The 23,584-nt window shown below is 40.3% G+C and overlaps 1 pseudogene; it reads right to left on the minus strand.

Moving 5' to 3' along the window:
- LOC111177358 (large ribosomal subunit protein uL23 pseudogene) overlaps nucleotides 1-23,584 on the minus strand; it is a 63,627-nt pseudogene that overhangs the window by 39,553 nt on the left and 490 nt on the right.

Raw genomic sequence — 23,584 nt, forward strand, 5'->3', positions numbered from 1 at the left:
CAGCTTCAAATGTAGGAATGAAGGATATTTGACTAAGAATGGAGAGCATTTTTCAAAGAGTGAAAAGAATGTGTTTAGTCAGAGACCAACTCATCTGGCCAAAAGGGCTGTAAATGGAAAACAGATGGGAAAGGAGAAAAAAACACCTACATAAAACTGAAATGGGTTTCCATGGATGACATGAAGGAAGGCCTGGGAAGAATTTCAACAGTGAGGGAGGTGCCGAGTGATTCCATGAGAAAACTATTGGGAAGGACATCAGAAACAAACTAGACAGCAGATGTCCTGATATCATGCACAGAACATAGTAACCTTGAGATTACAGCACAGGGTGACAAACAAGACCTCATAGATACCAAGAGAGTTGGCAGGATGGAACAGGTCCATGGGAACATAGTGATAGAAGGGTGTGCTGTGCACAAAAGACCCGTTGAGAGGAGATGGAACAGCATTGTAGGCTGTAATAACAACAGATTCAGAGGAATCCCTGAACACTTGGATGAAGATGAAAGGAGAGAGGAACAGAAGTGATGTTTTTATGGAAACTGAGCTGAGCCACATGGGGGAAAGCCACAAAATTGGCAGAGCACACACGCTGGGGATAACATTCTGGATATCTCATTCAGATAAAAGCAGAGTTTTTTCACTTGCCTTCACATCCTAGAAGGTAGAGGAAAGAATAAAAATAACTATGCTCTGACTGATTCCAACCAATGGGAAGAAGCCATTTGCTAGAGTGGAAAGGATGAGACCCTGGGAGAATGTGGCCATGTCGTCTTCAAGGGAAGACAAGGATGAGCTGGATAAAATGCGTACAGAGGACTTAAGGAAGCTAGACTTCAAAATATCTTTTAAAATAGGCATAATTCCACAAGTTTCCAAAAGAAGACAGTACCAGGAAGTGCTCAGAAGCATGACTTTGGGCAATTCCAAAGAAGAGAAAAGAGGTGGGGATATTCTTAAAGAAATTAGAGAGATGGCACAGAGCTCTTTAAACTAGAATATAGAATGAACACTCAAAAAGACGGAGGCAAGTGATCAGAGTGACAGAGAACCATACAAATGGTAGCAGGAATGTTAAAATCCTGGAGGAATCAAAGCATGCAAAACTGGCAAGGACCAGAGGATGTGTTACAGGTACAAGGGAATTATGATAATGGATGGTAGAAAGGATGTACTATTTCTCAAATTTCTCTTTTAGGGTCTGAAAAAGACTGCAATTGTGGGGCTGCAAAGACAAAAGTGGATAAGAATATGTTGAAATCCAAGGTTGGGGAAGATGTTACTGATCCCTTTTGAAAGCTAATACAGGACCAAACTTGGTGGTCCACAGTCTATGGATCAAGTGGCATTCATTTGCCTATCTCCACACATTCTTCCTTCTTCCTAAGTATTACCAATAGCATGTTAGCAAGTTGATCTCCAAATTCTTACAGGAGATTGGGGGTATCACCGTTTCGGATCAGAAGAATTGATTCCATTTGGATCATCTGCATACTCTCCTAGTATCAGAGTGCTTTTAGTTGAAATATGTCTAGTTCAAGGCTTAAAACTAGCTAACTAATTACAGAAGAATAGTTTCTAAAGTCCTCAGCGGCATACTGTTTATACTTCTAGTAAGGTATTCCACCTTTACCAACACAAAATGAAATGTGTTGGAGTTTTCCAAGGTTTGTCTAGAGTGGTCTCTCTTAAAAGAACTTGGAAAAATGAGTGTCACTGTCTTTTATAAAAATTATGGAGTTATGCCATAGTCAACACATCATTTTATGAAATTATAGAACAGGCAAAACTGATCTGTGGGGAGAGAAATCATGATAGTGGTTGCCAGGATAGATAGGGGCAGGGATAGAATGGAAGAGACCGTAGTGAACCTCCTAGGATGATGGCATACTCAGCTGGAGTGCTGGTTACACAGATATCTGCAGTTGTCAAAACTCATCAAATTGTCACTGTCACTGTATGCAATTACACTTCTATAAATATATATAAAAAGTATATAATAAATCTGGGCAGTGATATGAAGTGAAAAAAGAATGATTTTCTCCCATGACTTGACAGCGATCAAATGAAGTTAAGAACATCAGGGATCAGAGAAAAGCAGTCTCAGAGTTTGAAATTAGCAGTACTCTACCAGTAGATTTAGTGAAAAGTCAGTCTTACCAACACCCTTGAACTGTTAATTTCCTATTGGCAAAGTCTCCCATATTGTAGAAAAGGGGCACCACTACCCTTTTTCCTGGTTACACTGGAACCAAGTACTGCTGGTTCCCAAACTTCCATGCACATAAATATCATCTTGGATGTTTGTTAAAAATGCAGACTCTGGGTCCATACCTGGAGATTTTGATACAGTAAATCTAGGTTAGTGTCTAAGAATTTCCATTTTAGTGAACATCCTTGGGGAGACTGATGGAGGTAGTCAATGGACTTATACTTTGAGAAACACTTTAGATAATCAAATCATAAAACTAGTTCCTAATTCCTCTAATTTCAGGCTCTCCAGCCCACCTTCTGATAATATAGCCTTTTTCCATTCCTTCACAAAGAAAATATGTTGCTTATAGCAATACGTGTATTCCAGCCCATGTGACCAGAACTTTCTTATTCAGTAATAAATAGGCATTGGTTTTGTACCTCAATCTGACGGACCTGGTATTTAAATAAATATAAATACCCTTATAAATGTGGTAAGCGTTTCACATGATACTGAAAAACTGTACTTCTTGGACTGAAGGACAGATATGTGCCAAATTTATGCCAAATTTACCAAGATAAAGGGTATTTACAAAATTCCCTCCTTAAAGAAATCCTATGCCTGACATCATTACGGTTGCTGTGTTCTTTTTTTTAAATTAATAGGCTTAATTTTTTTAGAGTAGTTGTAGGTTCACAGCAAAACTGAGTGGAAAGCACAGAGAGCTCCCATGTATTCCCTGTCCTCTCACACACACAACCTCTCGCATTGCGGACATTCTCTGCCCCAGGGTATGCTCTTTATGAGCAATGAAACTGCACTGACATACCACTATCACCCAAAGTCCACGGCACAAATTAGGGTTCACTCTGTGTTGTACATTCTATGGGTTTTAGCAAGTGTTGTGTTCTTCTAAGCCAGTAAGCTTAACAATAAACATGTAAATATAATATTTCCATTTTAAACGTAACTCAACAAATATTTAAATAATTTGTTTTGTGGTTTACTTTTCTAATGCTAAATAAAAGTTCTTTATTGACATTTTGGAAAAATGAAAACATATTTAAAAACCACAAGTGGGACTTCCCTGGTGGTGCAGTGGTTGAGAGTCTGCCTGCCAATGCAGGGGACCTGGGTTCAATTCCTGGTCCGGGAAGATCCCACATGCCACAGAGCAACTAAGCCCGTGCACCACAACCATGGAGCCTGCGCTCTAGAGCCCGCGAGCCACAACTACTGAGCCCACGTGCCACAACTACTGAAGCCCATGTGCCCTAGAGCCTGCACACTGCAACTACTGAGCCCACATGCCACAACTACTGAAGCCTGCGCACTCTAGAGCCTGCACACCACAACTACTGAGCCCACATACCACAACTACTGAAGCCCATGTGCTCTAGGGCCCGCGTGCTGCAATTACTGAGACCGCGTGCTGCAACTACTGAAGCCTGCACTCCTAGAGCCTGTACTCCACAAGAGAAGCCATTGCAATGAGAAGCCTGCACACTGCAACAAAGAGTAGCCCCTGCTCACCGCAACTAGAGAAAGCCTGCACGTGGCAATTAAGACCCAACGCAGCCAAAAATAAATAAAATATTTTAAAAAATTAAAAAATATTTTTTAAAAATAAAATTAAAAAAAATGAAAACCACAACTTATTTTACTACCCTGGGCTAACCATTGTGAATGTTCTGATTCTTTTTTTCTTCAAGTCATTGTTCTGTTTTTATGTACATATATTTATCATGGTGGTGGTAATGGTGGTTGTTTATTTACAAAACCAGGATTATAATATATAAACAGTTCCTAACACTGTATCATTCTATCATATTTTAACAGTATTAACCCTCCTCTGCTCTGATTTTATTTTTCTTCTTGGCATTTATTGCCACCTGACATAATACGTTTGCTTTTTTATTTTCTGTCCTCACTGAATGTATGTTCCAGAACAGCAGTTGTTCCAGAAGGGAGTTCTGTTCATTATGAAAACACAGCACCTATAACAGTGCCTGACACGTGTTAGTTATTCAATACATATTGGCAGAATGAACAAATAAATGAATAAGTGGCACTTTATTGTGTTAGTAAATATGCTTCAAAATCATGATTTACAATAATTAAGCAATTCCATCAAATGTATACAATGTAATTTGTTGAATCATTCTTCTAAGTGATCAATGGTTGGGCTATTTCCACCTTCTAGTTTTTTACTACTGTAATTAATGAGGATATATAAATCTTGTTTATAAAAGGGAGTTCATATTTCTGATATTTCCTTAGGACTAATATCTAGAAGTAGAGTTATATGAAAAATTATAAAAATCTTAAAGATGTTTTTACATATTGCCATTTAACTTTCCAGGAATATTGCAATTCATTTGTCTAATAAACAGTGTAAGAAAATGGCCACCTCTTTTCATCTTTGCTAATAGTGAGTACTGATATTTTATTTCAAAAAATTCTGTCCTGAGAAAGAAAAATGGAGATGTGGGAATCAGGCTCTCTGACTTCAGATGATACTACAAAGTTACAGTAATCAAAACAGTATGGTACTGGCACAAAAACAGAAATATAGATCAATGGAACAGGACAGAAAGCCCAGAGATAAACCCACGCACCTATGGTCAACTAATCTATGACAAAGGAGGCAAGGATATACAACGGAGAAAAGACAGTCTCTTCAATAAATGGTGCTGGGAAAACTGGACAGCTACATGTAAAAGAATGAAATTAGAACATTCCCTAACACCATACACAAAAATAAACTCAAAATGGATTAAAGACCTAAATGTAAGACTGAATACTATAAAGCTCTTAGAGGAAAACATAGGCAGAACACTCTTTGACATAAATCACAGAAATATTTTTTGGATCCATCTCCTAGAGTAATGAAAATAAATACAAATAAATGGGACCTAATTAAACTTAAAAGCTTTTGCACAGCAAGGAAACTATAAACAAAACGAAAAGACAGTCCACAGAATGGGAGAAAATATTTGCAAATGAAGTGACCAACAAGGGATTAATCAAAATATACAAACAGCTCATGCAGCTCAATATCAAAAAAACAAACAACCCAATCTAAAGGACAAGTGTTCTTTTCTCTTGTGTTGAGTTGAAATGTAATTTTTTTTAATGTGTATATTGACCACTTGTGTTTTATATTTGTTTATTGCCTGTCCATATCATTTGGCAAATTCCCTATTAGACGTTTTCTTATCAATTTGTAAGCATGCTCTATTACTTAGAGATATTAACATAGCACATGGTTTATTTCTGTCTTCATTTTAATTCTGCTCTTTTTTGTGAATGAAGTTAGCTGGAGCACTGACCCCTTTCTGTAACTGGCCTAATTTCTGCAGTACAAGTTTACTATTATTGAAACATCCATTCTTCTCCCACTGATTTGAAATGGTCACTTTTATCACATTCTGTTTATATGGACCAGTGGTTAATAGTGAAAACCCTGGGATCAGACCGCTGCCGTCCTCTTTGTCACCGTTTTTTATGAGGTTGTGAGTGAACTGGGGCAGTGGCCTTCAGCACATAGTAAATGGTACTTAAGTGATAGCTGTTATTATTACACTGGCTAAATGATCTCTCCTGTTGTGTTTTTTGTTTGTTTTCACATCCTGCTTCATTTGGTGAGATCAATCTCAGTAAGCCTTGACCTTTGCTCTTGGAATATTTTCAGCTACGCACCTCCCTAGAGACAGTTTGGAAACTCTCTCAAGTAAGATAAGTGGAGTTCTCTAAATTCTTTGCTTTGATGCCCTCCCTGCCACCATTAAAAAATTGCCAAACATGCCAGCTTCTGTCCTTGGATATTAGAGATATTGCAGGAGGTTACTGCGGTGGTGATATGCTGGACTTGTCATGACATGCTCAATTTACCATGGCAACCTGAAGGGTCACTGCAGCCACCAAACCCCTTACTGCCCGATCCAGGAGCTGGCTGTGGTACACCCCTCCCTTAGCCAGCTCGCCTAGCAAAGTGAAGGTCCTTAAGTTCACAACCCCACCCAATTCTTTGCATCTCAGGGCTGGCTCCTGATAGCATTGCCTCTGCTCTGAGCCTGGAACACATATAGGAAGGTCTACCTGCGTTTGTTTGTTTACTGTCAGTCCACTTCCAGATGCTTTATAGCTTCTAGAATGATAGCCAAGTATCAATCAACCCAAAATTTCATGGCTTAAAACATTAACTTATTAAGATCTCTCATGATGTTATGTGTTGACTGGGTTCAGCTGAGCAGTTCTTCTCCTGGTGTCATTTTAGGTCTCTCACACAGTTACACTCAGACGGCTAAGCTGCATGGGGACATCCGAGATGATCTCACATATCTGGCCCCTTGGTGCTTCTCCAAATGGCCATTCTCTCCATCCTCAGGGGTATCTCATCCTCCAAGGTCTTTCTACATGGCCTCTCTCTATAGCATGGTAGTTGGACTTCATACATGGTGGCCAGCTTCCAAGAGTGGGTAGGGGCCAGAATATGCCACCCTGAAATACGCCATTGGCATAAGGATTATTTTGAGCTAGAGGCAAATGAGAATTGACAAGTGCAGAAAGACACCTTCCAGGAGCTTCCCTTACCTGACAAAAAGCAGAAACTTCTGAGAAATGAGAGCTGCCATAACTCCCTCTCCCAGGGAAGTTTTATGGCCATGAAAAAGATGGAAAGTCAACACCGATATGGACCTGCAGAAACCAACCTCACTTCATTAGCTTCCCCCACATATTTACCTTCCCACAGTTTGTCACCCTTGGAAGCCTAAAACCATCTCCCTTTATCCTGTCACTTCTCTACAAATTTATTGTTCTTTGCTAAGATGCCATACAAGCCCAAGTTCTAGCCACTCCTTTGAGCAACTCATCACTGAGCATACACATAATGCAAGTGTTAATAAAATTCTTTTGTTCTTCTCTCTGTCTTTAGGCAGTTTAATTGGCAGGGCCCCAGTCAATGACCTAAGTTGGATACAGAAAAAAAGTTTTTCTTTCCTTCCCTGCAAGTGTAAAAGAGGAAGCTGCCAGGACTTTTAAAGGCTTAGATACAAAATGGTCCAGTACCACTCTTGGTATTGTATTGGCTAAAGTCCTGCTTCAATATGAGAGGAGAACTACACAAGGACCTGAGTACCAATGTGCCTGTTTCACTGGGAACACTTTTATATAACAATCACATCACCTTCCTGGTTTTCCAGAGCTCTTATTTAAAAAACAAAACAAAACTAGATTATTTCAAAAAGATTTCAAGGAGAGAAAAATGGTGAATTCCTAGTTTTAATTCATCTTCTTCAAAGTGGAAATATTTGTTTTGAAGGTGGCTATGCAAATTATTTTTTGCTATTTATGTCATCCTCCTTTTACATATGTGTATTATGTAATACAACATTTACAATACTCTACTCATTCTCCAATCCTCTCAATATCACTTAATTGAAAAAATAACCTTTCTTTGACAATGAGATCTCTCGGAATAAGAATATATTTAATTCTTATTTTAATAAACATTTAAAATATGCCAATTATGTGCTGCATCCTAACAATTAGGGTACAAACAGACTAATATTTTCAATTCAATTCAATAGTCAGGAACAACAAAGCATTTTTTTAGAGGGCATTAAGCTGTCGTTAAATGCCTGGTACTGTAAGGGATATAAAGAATTATAAGACACAGTGTTGTCCTCAAAAGGCCTTCTTGCAATATGGAAAATTAGCAAATGTAATAAAAATGAACATCTAATATCCACGTGCAAAAGAATGAAACTGGACTCTTACCTAACACCGCATACAAAATTAACTCAAAATGGACCAAAGACCTAAACACAAGCTCTAAAAGTATAAAACTTTTAGAACTGGGGAAAGCTTCATGACATTGGATTTGACAATGATTTCTTGGATATGACACCAAAAGAACAGCTACGAAAGAAAAAATAGGCCAATTGGACTTCATAAAAATTAAGAATTTTGTGCACCAAAGGACACTGCTATGTTTGTGTCCCCTCAAAACTCCTATGTTGAAATCCTAACCCCCAAGGTGACAGTATTAGGAGGTGGGGCCTTTGGGAGGTGACTGGGTCATGAGGGCACAGCTCTCATGAATGGGATTAGTGCCCTTATAAAAGGAACTCCGGAGAGCTCCCTCATCCGTTCTGCCATGTGAGGACACAGCAAGAAGACTGCCATCTATGAACCAGGTAGTGGGCCTTCACCAGACACTGAAGCTGCTGGCACCTTGATCTTGGACTCCCCAGCCTCCAGAATGGTGAAAAGTAAATTTCGGTTGTTTATAAACTACCTGGTTTATGGTAATTTTGTTATAGTAGCCCAAATGGACTAAAACAGACACTATTATTAAAATAAAAAGGCAACTCACAGGAGAAAGTATTTCTGGATTATATATCTGATAAGGGAATAACATCCAGAATATATAGAGAACACCCAGAACTCAACAACAAAAAAACAAACAACCCAGTTCAAAAATGGGCAAAGGACTTGAACAGCTGTTTCTCCAAAGACGATACACAAATGGCCAAAAAGCACACGAAAAGATGCTCAGCATCACTAATCACTAAGGAAATGCAGCTCAAAACCACAATGTGATAGCAGTTCAAATCCATTATGATGGCTATTATTTAAAAGAAGCTTTGGCAAGGACGTGGAGAAGTTGGAACCCTTGTACGTTGCTGGTAATAATGTAAAATGGTGCAGCCACAATGAAAAGCAGTATGGCAGTTCTTCAAAAAATCAAACACACAATTACCATTTGATCCAGTAATTCCACTTCTGGTTATATACCCAAAAGGACCCAAGGTAGAGATTTGAACAGATATTTGTACACCCATGTTCACAGCATTATTCACAACAGACAAAAGTGGAAACAACCCAAATGTCCATGGGCAGATGAATGGATAAACAAAATGTGCTATATACATATAATGGAATATTATTCAGACTTAAAAAGGAAGGAAATTCTGATATATACTACAACATGGAAGAAGGTTGAAGAAATTATCCTAAGTGAAATAAACCAAACACAGACCAAACACAGAAGGACAAATACTGTATGGTTCCATTTATATGAGGTACCTAGGGTAGTCAAATTCATAGACAGAAAGTAAAAGGGTTGCTAGGGACGAGGACGGGGGGAGGAGTCGGGGGGGCAAGGGCAGAATGGAGAATTCTAGTTTAATGGGTACAGTTTCAGTTTGGGATGATGAAAAGTTCTGGAGGTGAATAGTGGTAATGGTTGCACAACAATAGGAAAGTACTTATTGTCACTAAACTATATATTTTAAAATGATTAAAATGGTAAATTGTTATATTATGTATATTTTGCCACAATAAAATAAATAAAATAAACATATAGAATAGGAAGTGATAAATGCTATAAGAAAGGCACAAGTAACCTTTCCCTAGGATTTCCCTCAGACATGGAATCTAAAATTTCAATCCTGGACTTCCCTGGTGGCGTAGTGGTTAAGAATCCGCCTGCCAATGCAGGGGACATGGGTTCGAGCCCTGGTCCGGGAAGATCTCACATGCCGCGGAGCAACTAAGCCCGTGCGCCACAACTACTGAGCCTGCGCTCTAGAGCCCGTGAGCCACAACTACTGAGTCCATATACCACAACTAAGGAAGCCCGCGCGCCTAGAGCCTGTGCTCCGCAAAGAGAAGCCACTGCAACGAGAAGCTCACGCACCACAACAAAGAGTAGGCTCCGCTCACCACAACTAGAGAAAACCCACGCACAGCAATGAAGACCCAATGCAGCCAAAAATAAATAAATAAATAAATAAATTTAAATTTTCAATCCTATTTCCACTCTGATACTTCTTACCCCCCCATCTGCTTTCTTTGTTCTTACCGCTATTTAATATTCTATAAATTTAACTTTATTTATTTTTATTGTCTGCCTTCCCCCCTTAGAATGCAAGCTCCATAAAGGTAGAAATTTTTGCCTGATTTATCCATTGCTTTAACTGCAGTGACTAGAACATACAGTAAATGCTCAATAAATATTTGTTGAATGAGTAGATAAAATGATAAGGGAATTGAGAGGAAGGAAAAATGATTTACTCAGCAGTTGAAGGAAATCTTCAAGGAGAACGTGCCTTTAAGGATGAATAGGATTTGAATTCTTGAGAGGCAAGAGTGATGTGCCCATCAGATTGGCAAAAAAGAAAAGTATAGAACCTATGAAGTGTTGGCTGGGGTGCAGGGGAAACTGGTACTCTCAAACCGTGTTGATAGGAATCTACATGGCAATTTCGATAGAACTTTGGTAGGCTCTATTAAATTGAAAATCCACATTCTCTGTTGACCTAGCAATCTCACGTCTTTGCATCTTTCGTGGAGTAATTCTCAGACATGTTCACAGAGGAGGGAAACTGAAAGGCACAGAAAGATTAAATAACTCGACCAGAGTCATCTCATAATGATGTGAGGATTAAAAGTTAATATATTAGGCATTTAGAAAAGGACCTGAACACATAATAAGCACTGTATAAACAATGGTCCATGGGACTTCCATGGCGATCCAGTGGTGAAGACTTTGCCTTCCAATGTAGAGGGTGCAGGTTCGATCCCTGGTCGGGGAGCTAAGATCTCACATGCCTCGCGACCAAAAAACCAAAACATAAAACAGAAGCAGTATTGTAACAAATTCAATAAAGATTTTAAAAATGGTCCACATCATAAAAAAAATCTTAAAAAAAAACAACAATGGCCCACATTATTATTTACTGGCTAAATGTACTTTTCCTGCAAATTTTCTGTATAAACCATTTGTGCTTTTGCCTAATTGGATTGTAATGTTTTTCTTTTTAATTTGTATGAGTAATTTATATATTAAGGCTATTAAATTTGTCACATGTTGGGAATATTTTTCAGTTTGTTGCATGCTTTTTATTCTGTTTACATTGTTACCACATGATGAGATAATGCAATCTTTATCTAGTCAATCCATTACGACTATTTTTTTTAACTTGGATATTTGCTGCCAACCAGAAATTTGATAAATATATGCACCTTATTTATTCTGTTTCCATAGTCTGACTTTTTATATTTACTAATCAATCCATCTGGAATTGTTGTTAGTGTTCCTAGAAGTTTTGGTATTAGTTTCCTAGGGCTACTGTAACAAATTACAGCAAACTGGGTGCCTAAAACAATAGAAATGTATTGCCTCACAATTCTGGAGGCTAGAAATCAGAAATCAAGGCGTTGGCAGGGCTATGCTCTCTCTGAAGGCTCTAGGGGAAGATCCTTCCTTGTCTCTTCCTAACTTCTGGTGGTTGCTAAAAATTCCTGGTATTCCTTGGATTATGGCAGCATCGCTCCAATCTCTGCTTCCATTGTCACGTGGCACTCTTCTCTTTGTCTGTGTCTGTGTCCAAATTTCCTCTTTCTTATCAGGTCACCAGTCGCTGGATTAGGGTCCGCTCTAATCCAGCATGACCTCATCTTAACTGGATTATATCTATAAAGACTCTTTCCAATATGGTAACATTCACAAGTACTGGGGGTTAGAACTTAAACATATCTTTTGGGGAGACACAATTCAACCCACCATGGTTTCTACATAGCTAACCAATTATTCTACTGCTAACACTTTTCCCTATTAAATAGTCTTTTATTGTGCCATCAGATCCTAAATTGAATGGGTATATACTAAAGTCTCAGGCTGTCAGTTTTTACTCTGTTTCTTATACCAATATGAGAGGTGATATTTCTTTAAGTGGCTTATAATCACTTTTTACAAGTAGCTGAATATGATACCTTTTTAAAATGTCATATAATGCAACAACACAACCAAATTATTTCCCTCTGCCAAAAACCTATACTTTGACCAGCAGAGTCTTCTTCATTCCTAACTTTCTCGGAGCCAGTGGTTTCATCGTGAAAGCTACATGGAAGAGCAAGAGGTACAGCTCTGCTACGTTTAGGAGCACACCCTATTCACAGCCCCCGTATTTTTTGGTTTTATTTTATTTTTAGCCCATATTTTACGTAGCCCATAAACTACAACATGGGTTACAACTACTTTATAATAATTTGGAACTGGCAGTAAGGAGACTTAATAAGAAATGAGACAGATTGGGAATACCAGTAGGAACTAAAACCATAAAACCAATTTCACTCAACAATGAATATGCAAGAAAAGATGTATCAGTGCGACAACTATCTAAGCTTCAAACACTTTGGGTCCTGGGACTCTTCTTAATTAATATATAGTGCAACAGCTCTGCAAAACACATGTATTACAAAACCACAAATTATAAACATGGGTCTGGGAAAAGGAACCCATACTTTCTATTTAAAGTAGAAAAAAAAATTTTAAATGCTCTAAAGTTTCTTTAGAGAAGCCCATAGGATTATATTAATTTATTCATAGTTTCATTTATGACAAGATAATATTATAACTCTAATATAATTTTCAAAACACTTGACCAATATATAGATTAGATAACCAGCTGTGAAACAGAGACAGACAGAGAGCTGAAAAGATGCTGGATCCCTGTGTCCATCTCCTACCCCATCAAGAGCCAATCAAGCCTTACTGCCTTCCTGGAATCTACCTCAATCCCAGCACATAACAGAGATCTTGGACTTGTTTATTTCTCTTAGTAGCCTCCTGAGGGCAGAGATTCAGAGACTCATCAGACATAGGTAGGGCCTGGCATATAATTGCTTCCCAATAAATATTGGAGAAAAAAATGACAATAAACTAATAAACACATAAACGTGATTTCAACAAAAAGCCAGCTATGCTTTTTAGCTCAAAAGACAAGCCAGGTATACTTGAAATAAATCATAAGTAAATCAGCTTTAGCTAGTAATGAAAAACCTGCTGAAAGAAAAAGAATGTTGAACTGGGAAAAAACAAAAGAACCCAAACTATTTAAACATATTGAACTTCAGCAAAAGATCTATTTCACAACTTGTTGCTAACAATTTTTTGACTCTCTCTTGCAAAATTAATGAGAAAATCAGTTCAAATGAAAAAAAAAAGAAATTGGAAAAGAAGTAAAACTGTCACTGTTTGCAGATGACATGATACTATACATAGATAATCCTAAAGATGTCACCAGAAAACTACTAGAGTTAATCGATGAATTTGGTAAAGTTGCAGGATACAAAATTAATGCACAGAAATCTCTTGCATTCCTATACACTACCAACGAAAGATGTGAAAGAGAAATTAAGGAAACAATCCCATTCACCGTTGCAACAAAAAGAATAAAATACCTAGGAATAAACCTACAAAGGAGGTAAAAATCCTGTACTCAGAAAACTGTAAGACACTGATGAAAGAAATCAAAGATGATACAAACAGATGGAGAGATATACCATGTTCTTACTTTGGAAGAATCAATATTGTGAAAATGACTATATTACCCAAAGCAATCTACAGATTCAATGCAATCCCTACCAAATTACCAATGGCATTTTTTACAGAACTAGAACAAAAAATCTGAAAATCTGTATGGAGACACAAAAGACCCCGAAGAGCCAAAGCAATCTTGAGGGATAAAAAATGGACCTGGAGGAATCAGACTCCCTGACTTTAGACTATACTACAAATCTACAGTAATCAAGACAATATGGTACTGGCACAAAAACAGAAATATAGATTCACGGGACAGGACAGAAAGCCCAGAGTTAAACCCACACACCTGTGGTCAACTAATCTACGACAAAGGAGGCAAGGATATACAATGGAGAAAAGACAGCCTCTTCAATAAGTGGTGCTGGGAAAACTGGACAACTACATGTAAAAGAATGAAATTAGAACACTCCCTAACACCATACACAAAAATATACTCAAAATGGATTAAAGACCTAAATGTAAGGCCAGACACTATAAAACCCGTAGAGGAAAACTAGGCAGAACACCCGTTGACATAAATTGCAGCAAGATCTTTTTTGACCCACCTCCTAGAATAATGAAAATAAAAATAAACAAATGGGACCCAATGAAACTTAAAAGTTTTTGCACAGCAAAGGAAACCATAAACAAGACGAAAAGACAACCCTCAGAATGGGAGAAAATATTTGCAATTGAAGCAACCGACGAGGGATTAATCTCCAAAATACACAAACAGCTCACGCAGCTCAATGTCAAAAAACAAACAACCCAATCCAAAAACGGGCAGAAGACCTAAATAGAGATTTTTCCAAAGAAGACATACAGATGGCCAAGAGGCACATGAAAAGATGCTCAACATCACTAATTATTAGAGAAATGCAAATCAAAACTACAATGAGGTATCACTTCACATCAGTTAGAATGGGCATCATCAGAAAATCTACAAGCAACAAATGCTGGAGAGGGTGTGGAGAAAAGGGAACCCTCTTGCACTGTTGGTGGGAATGTAAATTGATACAGCCACTATGGAGAGCCATTTGGAGGTTCCTTAAAAAACTAAAAATAGAATTACCATATGACCCAGCAATCCCACTACTGGGCATATACCCAGAGAAAACCATAATTCAAAAAGACACATGCACCCCAATGTTCACTGCAGCACTATTTACAATAGCTAGGTCATGGAAGCAACCTAAATGTCCACTGACAGACGAATGGATAAAGAAGATGTGGTACATATATACAATGGAATACTACTCAGCCATGAAAGGGAAAGAAATTGGGTCATTTGTAGAGACGTGGATAAACCTAGAGACTGTTATACAGAGTGAAGTAAGTCAGAAAGGGAAAAACAAATATTGTTTATTAACACATATATGTGGAATCTAGAAAAATGGTACAGATGAACCAGTTTGCAAGGCAGAAATAGAGACACAGATGTAGAGAACAAATGTATGGACACCAAGGGAGGAAAGCGGGGGTTTGGGGCATAGTGGTGGGATGAACTGGGAGATTGGGATTGATGTATACACACTAATACGTATAAAATAGATAACTAATAAGAACCTGCTGTATAAAAAAAATTAATAAAATTCAAAAAAGAAGAATGTTCGGTTGCATAAATGATACTGTTTAAACATAAAACATGTGAATGCTAAGCCTTCGCCCCAGTGGCTAGCTGACTGCACCATTGTATCAACTTTTCAAATCATAGTTAGATAGCTAAGCTGAGAAAAGTAGTTTCAGAGGTTTCATGTAGTGTGTACAAGAGTTGAAATTCCAGAAGTTAAGAACCACCTATATGCTAAGTGGCTTTCCAAAAGGTTGTAACAAATAGTAAAATCACCAGCAAACTATGAAAAACATTTTTCCCATATACTTTTTGATATTATTGGAGGTTATTAAGCCTTAAATGTTCATTTTAACATGTAACAATATCACCTTGTTTTACTTTGCTTTTTTTTGATGGGTGGCTAAATTTTCCTTTCATTGCTTAGTTCTTTCTGTTTCAGGCACTCTTCCTGGTGCTTAAAGAATGTAAGTAAAATAGACAAAGATCCCTGTGTTCTAGCAGGGGAGACAAACACTAAAGAAGGAACATAATAAATAAATAATGCACTGTGTTAAAAGAGGAGGAAACAGGGTAAGGGGTATAGGGAGTGCTGGACTGGGAAATGGGCATTTTGTCATATTACATAGGGTGATTAAGGGGTTAGAGCAGGTTTCATTGAGAAGGTGAAATTTGAGCAAAGGTTGGAGGAGGTGAAGGAGAGGGCCGATATCTGTAGAAGAGTATTTCAGGAAGAGAGAACAAAAGATCAGGTAGGAGTGGACCTGTTCAACTCAGGGGACAGCTAGGAGGCCAGTGCGGCTGGAGCAGATTGAACCTGTGTAGCTGATGACATCAGAAAAGTAAAGAAGAGGGTGGGGGAGGGGGCAATGTAAAGATTTGGGACTTTACTGATTGAAGTGGGTAGCCAGGGTAGGGTTTTAAGCATGAGTGAACAGATCCATGTTTTAAAAGAATATGGCTATTGTATCTAGAATAGACTATAGGAAGCAAGAGTAGAAACATGATGAGTGGAGTGACCATGGTGGCAGAGATGGAGACTATGTATGGCCTCTTGGCATGAACTCTTGGTAAGGCTAATCTAGCCATCATCACCCCTGAATGTCCAACCTGCCGAATTCCCAATGTGGTACTATTCTCTGAGGGACCAACTGGTCCCTTGGTGACAAGTTGACTTCGTTGGGCCCTATGCATGCTGGAAGGCCAATCAATTCATTCTCACAGGAATAGACATTTATTCTGAGTACAGGTTTACATTTCCTGCCAGCAGAGTTTCAGCCTATACCACTTTACAGGAGTTTACAGAGTGCCTGATCCATAGACCAGAACCCTACCTATCACAGCATCCAACCAGGAGACCCACTTTACAGTGAAGGAGGTTTGGGAGTGGTCCCATGGTCATGGGACATGTTGGTCTTATCACATACCACCCTCCCCAGAAGCGCCAGCCTGAGAGAGTGACAGAACAATCTGCGGATGGTGCAGAGGAAGCACCATCTCAGGGGCAATATTGTGTAAGAACAGGGTCTCATTCTCCAGGGTGCAATCTACAAACTGAATAAAAGTACCCTCTAGGCTCTAGAGTCTAGGGCACTGTGTCCCCAGCAGGAAGACTAATTGGGTCCAGGAATCAAGGCAGGGAAGCAGAATGGTCTCATTTACCACTCCCAGTGACCTACTGAGGATTCTTCTGTCTCCACAACTCTGGGACCTGTGGTGTTAGAAGTCTTGGCCCTCAAAGGGGGAGTACTTTGACAGGGGACACAGCAATGGTCCCACTGAACTACAAGCTTTGTTGCTTATATTAAGAGACCAAAAAGCAAGAAGAGTCATCAACTTGGGAGGGGCAATTGATCCTTATCAGCGAGAGAAGGTAGGACCACCTTATACTCAGAACAAGAAGGAATATATGTGGAATTGACTTGGATGCCTCTTGCTACTCCCTTGCCCAGTTGTGACTATGAATGGACAAGTACAGCAACCCAGACCTGAGAAGAGTGCAAACACCAAAGGCTCATCCTCTTCAGGAATAAAGGTTTGGGTCACACCACTAGGCAATGCACCAAGACCAGCAGAGGTAACTGACGAGAACAAGGGGAATTTAGGATGGATAGTGGAGGAGGGAAATGATGAGTACCAGTAGTGGCCCCAAGACCAGCTGCCAGTATGCAGTGTGGGGTTTGTCCCACTGTCCTACTTCATTTAGGTTTCCCTTTAGTAAGAGAGGCTCAATGGGCCCCTGGAGCAGCTGTTTCCTGAGTGTGTATGGAGAAGCGGGTTTACATGGTGCAAGAAGATGCCTATTTCAGCACTGCCTGGATAGCCCTTCAAGAAAAAAATTACGTGTGAGAACTTAGCTATGAGGAGTCCAGTTAGCTGACAGCTCTTCCTGGGCAGCCTCTAGCCACTGACCATGGCAGGGACACCAGAGTCTGGTAATTTCATCCAGAGTGACTGCTCTAACAGGTAATCTTCACACCATTTACTCCCGTTGGGTTGGCTAACACTTTGTCAGATCTACGTCACAATCTGAGTCTTTCTCTACCCAATGTTTCCTTCTCTCTTTCCTTTCACAGCAAACGTATCAGCATTGTGCTCTGAAGCATTCTGCTTCCTCCCTTGTATTTTTCACAGTTGATATCCACCAAAAAAACTTCTTGTACAACTCCATTTCAGTGTCTGAACTGACCTAGTGACTGAACAATGAATAAGACTCACAGGGCTGAGAAACTTGGGGTGGGGGAGGCAGGGTGGAAAATGAGGAAGGAAGGCAGAGCTAGAAGACAGAAGAAATTTTCAAAGCTCAATTGTTATGGGCTGAAGTTGTTTTTTAAAGTATATTTAATTGCAAAAAGAAATACTTTTAATAAAGAGTTGAAAACTTTAATTACAATAAGGAAATGTTTGCACCACTCTATAAACATCTAGAACTTGGAAAGAGGTTCTATTATAAAGCTTACATCATAAATCACCAATAGCTTTTATAACCAATGGAGATGGGAGCCATGCGCCTTGCCTTTGGAAGGGCTTAAGTCAAACACTGCTATTTTTTTGAATAGGATCCCTAATCAGTCTTTATCCATTACTGTATATCCAACACAATGCCTGGCACAGAGTAGATGCTCAGAGAATATCTGCTGGATAGGGTGGTGCCATACAGAACACCGTCGGTCAGGACAGACACCCTTGAGTCAGGAGGACCAGAGAATTCCAAGGAAGTTTCCTAATGTGAAACTCATGTGTAGTGAGCCTCTTTCTCTCACATCCCGCATCAACCCCATCAGCAAAACCTGTAAACTCTATTTTCAATAAATCAAGAATCCAGCTACTTCTTACCACTTGTAAAGTTTCCACACTAACACAAGTCACCAGTCTCTTATGGATTACTGCAATAACCTGCTAACTGGTCTCTTTGCGTACATCCTTGCTGTCCCCCCAGCCCACACCAAGAAGTTCTCCAGGCAGCACTCAGAGTAATCCTTTTAAAGCCTAAGTCAGATCCTGTCACTCCTCCACCTTAAAATTTCTAATGACTTTCCAAGTTACTCCGAATAAAAGCCAAAGCCTTTACAGTGGCTTTGTGCTCACTGCCCCACTTCCTTTACACCTCTAATGCCACCAGCTACTCTCTCCCCACAGCTGTCCCAGCTCCTTCACCCGACATCCTGGGTATTTCTCCAATATGTCAAGGATGCTTCTACCTCATGGCCTTGCACCTGCATGTAACAAATGCTATGTGAGTGTGAACATTTATGGCTATTATTGTTGTTCCCTCTACTTAGTCCCCTCTAATTCTACTCAGCAGCTGAATGTCTCCCTTCCTCACTTCTCTCTACTCTAATATCAACTCTCAGGAAGACTTTCCTTGATTGACCCGTATATCAGCAGAGTCTCAGCAGAAAAATATACCACATTCAAATGAGGTATTGTTACAGATTGAACTGTGCCCCTCCAAAAGATTTACCTTAATTAGTTAAATTAAGTCATACTGGAGTAGGGTGGGTCCTTAATCCAATATGACTGCTATGAAATAATAAGAAATATACCTATTGGTCTCTGCTCCTGGTTCTTGCTAATATTTGGCCTTTGACCTTGGTTCCTGACACAGGGCTCTCCAAAACTCTTATAATTTCCTGAGTGATAGCAGTATCTGACACAGAGCTCCTAACCCCTTGGAATTTCCTGAGTAATAGGAATGTCTTTTGTTGTAATGAGGGGACTCTTGGTGGGCTCCTGGATGGGGGCTGGTCACCAGAGAGACTAAGCCATGATTAGAAGGTTGTAACTTTCAGTCCAACCCCCCATTCTTCAGAGAAGAGAGAGAGGCTGGAAATTGAGGTAAATAATTGATCACCCCTGCGTGATGAAGCCTCCATAAAAATCCCCAAAGTACAGATTTTGGAAAGCTTCTGGGTTGGTGAATGTATCCACGTGCCAGGAGGGTGGGGCACCCCAACTCCACAGGGACGCAAGCTCCTGCATTTGGGACCCTTCCAGATCTCACCCTATATATCTTTTCATCTGGTTGGTCATCAGTGTCCTTTATCATATCCTTTATCATATAATAAGCTAGTAAACATGTTTCCCTGAGCTCTGTGAACTGTTCTAGCAAATGATCAAACCCAAGGAGGGGGTCGTGGAAATCCCAGTTGGTAGCTGCTCAGTCTGAAGTACAGGTGACAAGTTAGGACTTGCAACTGGCATCTGAAGTAGGGGCAGTCTGGTGGGACTGAGCCCTTAACTTGTGTGATCAGGTGCTAACTCCAGGTAGTGTCAGAACTGAACTGAACGGCAGGACACCCAGCTGGTGTCTGCAGAGAACTAGGGAATTACTTGGTGTGGGAAAAAAGCCCACACATCTGGTGATCAGAAGTAAATAGTAAGAGTAGTAATTGAGCGGTGAGTAGAGGAGAAACAATAGAGTTTTTCCTATTCTACTGGTGTCCTTATAAGAAGAGACACACAGAGACAGACATACAAGAGTTGAACGTCACATGACGATGGAGACAGAGACTGAGGTGATGCAGCAAGCCAAGGGATGCCAATGATCGCCAGCAAACCACCAGAAGCTAGGAAGAGGCAACAAAGAACTCACCGTGACAGGTGTCAGAGAGAGCACTACCCTACCAACACCTTAATTTTGGACTTCTAGCCCCCAGAACTGTGAGACAATAAGTTTCGATTGTTTTAAGCCACTCAGTTCATGGAGATTCAATTAAAGGGACCCTTCACAATCATGTAGGGAAGCATACAGGGACACTACAAGGACAGTACAGCACCCTGGAGTGAGAAGTAGGGGCCCTCTAGGCATGAAGGGGCAAGGTGGGGAGCAGGTACCAGAACCTGGAAGGAGAGAGTCACCTGGAAGGTCAGGATACAGAAGCAATGACCTTGTATCAAGAGCATTGCCAACCACAAAGAGGAATACATGGCCTAACTTCATTCTCCTCCCTTAGTCCTATCTCCTGCTGGGACTCCCCAGGAAGCCAACTGTGGTAGCCCATACAGGGCAGCCCTCTTGGGTCCAATTGCTGGGTGAAAAAGGGGTAGGAAGATGGGGGAGGGGAATGAAAAATATCTGGCACATTCACTGTAGCAATACTATTTCGGCTCTGTACTATTGATCTTCTTCATGTTCTTTTTTTTTTTTTTTGAAAAGCACTTATCAGTACCCCATATACTATAAATATTGATAACTTTGATTTTTAGTTTATTATCTGTTTATCTATTATTCCACTAGAATACAAACTCCATGAGGGCAGGGACTTTGTTTCTTGTTGTACCCTCAGCACCTAGAACAGTTCCTGGCATGGAGAGAGTCTCAAGAACTATCTGATGAATGAATGGCTTGGAGTGCAGCGTTTTTACCCTGGTATTCTCTGAGTCAACAGCTACTGCATCTCTGCTCGTTCATCTTCTTCCCTGAAATTACTTGACTGATTTCCAAAAATGCAAGCAAAACTCCCTGGCTTGTTACCAAGTATTTGGAATCAATGACTCCCTCCTGTCTTTTTATCTTGGCCCAATAGCTCTTGAAGAAGCCCAAGGCCTATCCTACAAGGCCTCGCTCATAAGCACCCTCATCTTGGTGGCCTTTGCGTTGGGGGGTTGGAGGGGGTCCTATCATCTGTCATGTGAACGGTGGGACTCTTGGCAAACGCATCTACACCAGACGAGGAGGCATACAGGCTGTCCAACCTGTACTATTTAGCCAAGCAAATGAAAAGTAACAATTTCAGGTAGAGCCATGAAAATCTTTAAACCAGGGTACTGTTGTACTATCACATGGAGTTTTGTGGGGCTCAGATGAGATTATCCATGGAAAGTGCCTCAAATGGTGCCTTGCCTAAAGGGTTAATGTATGTTTATTATATATTATTAAAGTTGTTGAAGAAGTCCTCTGTGAGGAAGTAAATTATGACTTGGACCCTGAATGATGAAAAGGAGATAGTCAATTAGAGATCTGGGAAGAGAGTTTCAAGCTGAAGTAACCTCAGCTGCAAAGGCCCAGAGACGAGAACCAGCTTGGCCTGTTCGAGGGATGACAGTGAATGAGAGGGAGAGAGAAGGAAAGAGATGGGGCCAGAGGGTTTGGCAAGTATCAGATCATGTGAGCTCCCCAAGGCCAGGTAAAGAGTTTGAATTTTATTCTTAAGTATAATTAGGTATTAAGAGTAGATGTGACATGATTTATATTTGAAAAAGACCACTCTGCTGGGGAGGTTGAAAAAAGAGTAGAAGTGGAGAGACCAGTTGGGAGGCAGGAGAAAGATACTGATGCACTAGCCTAGGGTTGTAGAAGTAGAATTGGGAGAAATGGCTGAATTGGGGATATAACTTGGAGAATGAAGTTGATAGGACTTGATAATGGATTAGGTGTGGTGGTTGGCAGGGGTGGGGTGGGGGGAGGAAGAGAGGGAAGAGATTTATCAGGGATGATGACTAGATTTTTGGTCTGAGCACCTGGGTAGATGGTGGTGCCATGAACTAAGATGGGGGAAAACTGGGAGAGGAGCAGGTTTCAGAGGGAGGGGAGGTCCAGAGGGAATCAATGGTTCTGTTTGGCCATGGTAAGTTTCAGAGGCTTACTATATTTCAAGTGAAGATATTGTGTAGGCAATTGGCTAACTCTATCTATAGCTAAGGGGAGAGGTCCAGGCTGGAGGTATTTCAAAACAAGGGGCAGGATGAGATCACCTGGTGACTAGCAGTAGCTATACAGGAATACAGAGGGTGGAAGGTTAGATACTGAATTACAATACAGGGAGATATGTGCTGTGAATGGGGCAACACCAGGTTAGTGGAGAGGGAGGCTGGTCAGCAAAGTTCCGTGGAAGCATTATATCCACAGAAAACCAAGCAGTGACATTTTATCAGTGAGGATGCTGGTCCAGAGAGGTAATCTGCAATCAGTCACACAGCTAGTGACCTAACTGTAACTTTATACTTGAACTACTTTAAGTCAAACCCTATTAAGAGGCAGGATAGTCAGGCACCTAGGAACACAGGCTCTGGAGTCATTCTGCTTGGATTCAAATTCTGGACCTGCCACTTACCAGGTGGGTGACTCCAGGTACATTACTCATCACCTCTATACTTCAGTTTTCTTATCTGTAAATAGGCATACTACAAATAGCTATCTACTTAGGGAATGCTTACTATGTTTCTGGTACTAAGATTTTACATACATTATTCAACACCCCCCTCCAATAATCAATGAAGTTGAATGCTGTTATTATCCCCATCTTACTGATGAGAAACCGAAAGCATATTTACGCATTCACAAATATTTACTGTGCCTGCATTACATGTTTCTTCGTGCTAGGGGTACATCAGGCGATACAACAAAGTCCTTGCCTTTGTGCAGCTTGTCTGTGATTTACTGAAAGGAGAAAGATGATAAACCTAATAAATATGTATACTATATGGCAATTAGAAGATGATAAATGCTATAGGAAAAACACCAGGGTAATGGAGCCAGGAAAGTTGCTGTTTTAAGTCGGGTATCCAGGGTAGACCTCTCTGAGAAGGCGACATTTGAGCAAAGATTTGAAGGAGGTGAGACAGCGAGCCACCCAGGTAGCTAGGGAAAGAAGACTCGGAGCGGAAACAGCAAGGGCGAAGTTAGGCTCTCAGGTGAGAGCGTTTGTCTAACATCCACCAACAACGCCTAGGGCCAGCCGTGAGAGTAAGATATGAAAGGAAGGGGCTGTGTATCCAGTTCTAAGAACTTTGACTTTTACTCTGGGTGAGATGAGGAACCACTGGACAGTTCTGCCCGGGGGAGTGATATAACTTGACCTTGTATTTAGGCTCAAGGTCCATCAAGGCAGTCTAGCGCTGGAATCAGTGCTCTCAGAATAAAAGAATCAGTCGCCAGCACAAGGACTCAGCCACACAGCGAGCGCCCTGCAAGCGCCGGCCCACTACTGTGGCTGTC

The sequence above is a fragment of the Delphinapterus leucas genome, chromosome 6, assembly GCF_059928025.1.
Source record: "Delphinapterus leucas isolate spDelLeu-1000000601 "Yukka" chromosome 6, BTC_Dleu_Yukka2, whole genome shotgun sequence".
NCBI classification, from domain to species: domain Eukaryota; kingdom Metazoa; phylum Chordata; class Mammalia; order Artiodactyla; family Monodontidae; genus Delphinapterus; species Delphinapterus leucas.